Here is a 3,535-nt window from a genome sequence, read left to right on the forward strand (position 1 = left end):
ATATATATATATATATATATATATATACATTTATTTCAACGGTTTTGACGGTTATTTTAATTTCATGACTGTCTTCATCCTTAATTGATTATCCAATTATCGTGCCAGCCCTAATTAGATTGAAAGAATGAAAATGGTCCAGATTAGAATTTGTCTGCTCTATTCACAGATTTGTGGTAGGCAATGAGAGAATCAATTGGTTTTGCTCGACTCCTTGCGTCCTCTCCTCCGTACTCTCCTCGCCTGCTTTTGAAAATGGTCAAACGTAATCGAGGAGACATCAAAAGATTTCAAAACACTTCCGCGCTAGCAGGTGGGAGAATACTCTTGTGTGACCTCTGCCGAAGGAGGTCAGTAGAATAGCATACTTCTCCGTTCACCTACTAACAAGTTGACACACTTTTTGACTACTTATCGGTTTCCAGCTCACGGAAGAGAGGAGGACGCAGGAGTCGAGGAGAGGACAGACTTAACCCAATTGAGAACCTCCCCTAAATTGAGAAACTCCCCTTGTATTATAGGAAAACGTACTAATCACCATGCTCGGACAATGTCGTACCCTAACCTTATTTCACAAATTGTTTGAGACACACCTTAAATGTTTTTGGGTACCACTGCTTTACCCAATTACTTTAAAGCAGAATTTCACAGATTTTTAACTTCATATTCAAAGGTGACATTTTCACACATAGTGGTATGGTGCTAAATGATGTTAAAAATCAGTGAATCGTTCCTTTAATCCTCCAGTAGATGGCAATCTATTGTTATGTAATAAGTGTTAGGCCTGTCACAACAATCTGTCTAAGCGGGAATTTACAATCCACAACGCAGCACTTTGCAACTAGGTCAGTGGCCATGTATATGTTCGGTGAGGGAAAAAAGTATTTGATCCCCTGCTGATTTTGTACGTTTGGCCACTGACAAAGAAATGATCAGTCTATCATTTTAATGGTAGGTTTATTTGAACAGTGAGAGACAGAATAACAAAAAAAATTCCAGAAAAACGCATGTCAAAAATGTTATAAAATGATTAGCATTTTAATGAGGGAAATAAGTATTTCACCCCTCTGCAAAACATGACTTAGTACTTGGTGGCAATACCCTTGTTGGCAATCACAGAGGTCAGACGTTTCTTGTAGTTGGCCACCAGGTTTGCACACATCTCAGGAGGGATTTTGTCCCACTCCTCTTTGCAGATCTTCTCCAAGTCATTAAGGTTTCGAGGCTGACGTTTGGCAACTCGAACCTTCAGCTCCCTCCACAGATTTTCTATGGGATTAAGGTCTGGAGACTGGCTAGGCCACTCCAGGACCTTAATGTGCTTCTTCTTGAGCCACTCCTTTGTTGCCTTGGCTGTGTGTTTTGGGTCATTGTCATGCTGGAATACCCATTCACGACCCATTTTCAATGCCCTGGCTGAGGGAAGTAGGCCCCGTCCATCGTCCCTTTGATGCGGTGAAGTTGTCCTGTCCCCTTAGCAGAAAAACACCCCCAAAGCATAATGTTTCCACCTCCATGTTTGACGGTGGGGATTGTGTTCTTGGGGCCATAGGCAACATTCCTCCTCCTCCAAACACGGTGAGTTGAGTTGATGCCAAAGAGCTTCATTTTGGTTTCATCTGTCCACAACACTTTCACCCAGTTGTCCTCTGAATCATTCAGATGTTCATTGGCAAACTTAAGATGGGCATGTATATGTGCTTTCTTGAGCAGGGGGACCTTGCGGGCGCTGCAGGATTTCAGTCCTTCACGGCGTAGCGTGTTACCAATTGTTTTCTTGGTGACTATGGTCCCAGCTGCCTTGAGATCATTGACAAGATCCTCCCGTGTAGTTCTGGGCTGATTCCTCACCGTTCTCATGATCATTGCAACTCCACGAGGTGAAATCTTGCATGGAGCCCCAGGCCGAGGGAGATTGACAGTTATTTTGTGTTTCTTCCATTTGCGAATAATCTCACCAACTGTTGTCACCTTCTCACCAAACTGCTTGGCGATGGTCTTGTGCCCATTCCAGCCTTGTGTAGGTCTACAATCTTGTCCCTGACATCCTTGGAGAGCTCTTTGGTCTTGGCCATGGTGGAAAGTTAGGAATCTGATTGATTGATTGCTTCTGTGGGCAGGTGTCTTTTATACAGGTAACAAACTGAGATTAGGAGCACTCCCTTTAAGAGTGTGCTCCTAATCTCAGCTCGTTAGCTGTATAAAAGACACATGGGAGCCAGAAATCTTTCTGATTGAGAGGGGGTCAAATACTTATTTCCCTCAAATAAATGCAAATCAATTTATAACATGTTTTTCTGGATTTTTGTTGTTGTTATTCTGTCTCTCTGTCATAATCGTTGTAGTGAGTGGACCAAAATGCAGCGGGTATATGTATTCTCATCTTCTTTTATTGAAGAAAACCAAAACAAAAATACTTATACTAAACAAATGACGAAAAACAGTCCTGTAAGGTTCACTGACTATACACGGAGACAACGACCCACAAAACCCATGGAAAAACACCCCTACTAAATAGGACCTTCAATTAGAGGAAAGGAGGAACAGCTGCCTCCAATTGAAGGTCAACCCAATAAACTTAAACATAGAAATAGACACACTAGAACAAACATAGAAATATACTAACATAGAACATAAACCAAAAACCCCCTGCCACGCCCTGACCAAACTGCAATAACAAATAACCCCCTTTACTGGTCAGGACGTGACACTCTCACTGTTCAAATAAACCTGCCATTAAAATTATAGACTGATCATTTCTTTGTCAATGGGCAGACGTACAAAATCAGCAGGGGATCAAATACTTTTTTCCCTCACTGTACAGTATGAAGCATCTCAGCATAGGAGTGCTGATATAGGATCAGTTTTACCATTAGATCACAATGAATAAGATTACATGGGACCTTGTCCTAGATCAGAGCTCTTACTCTGAGACTCATTGCTATCTATCCCTATAGCTTGATTTCCAGACTTCATCCGTCTCCTACTGTTCTCAAGCAACTCAAAAAGACACCTGGCAAGGGACTCCGAACCTTCTAGCTTTACTTTACATACATTATTAACTATATCATTTTGTTGGTTTGACAGCGACAGTGCTCCCTTCATAGATTGGTGTCACTACAGGGAAAATAAGTCTCATCTCTCCAAAGAGTCCTTGAGGAAGGTGTCCTCAATGTCCTGATTGCTATTTGACTTTAGCCCAGTGGGAGCTGGTGGCAGATGCTAGCTCTCAGTCTTCATACATGTGAATGTGTGTGTGTGTGCGTGCATACGTGCACACTTGTGACCTCACACTCATGTGCAGGCTCCTCGTCTCCAGGAAACCAGTCAGAAATGGGACAATGATTTAAGTAGAGCACAATGCTCCTTTGGGCCTCTGCCATCTCTGTACTGTGCCTAGGCGCGCTCTACGTGCCCCCGCGTCTATCTGCTTGTGTGTGTGATTCTCTTTCTTCTCTCCCGGACGGACAGTCAAGATGCTAAGCCCCTCGGACTCGGATGCTGAGCTGATGTACTATCTGACCTGTTTGTACAG

The 3,535-nt window shown here is 42.9% G+C and overlaps 1 protein-coding gene across 5 annotated transcripts in view; it reads left to right on the forward strand.

Annotated features, from left to right (window-relative positions):
* The window catches only part of dlg2 (discs, large homolog 2 (Drosophila)), a 389,583-nt gene that overhangs the window by 351,986 nt on the left and 34,062 nt on the right, over positions 1 to 3,535 (forward strand). The window lies entirely within an intron of this gene.

This window comes from Salmo trutta, chromosome 15 (assembly GCF_901001165.1).
Source record: "Salmo trutta chromosome 15, fSalTru1.1, whole genome shotgun sequence".
NCBI classification, from domain to species: Eukaryota; Metazoa; Chordata; class Actinopteri; order Salmoniformes; family Salmonidae; genus Salmo; species Salmo trutta.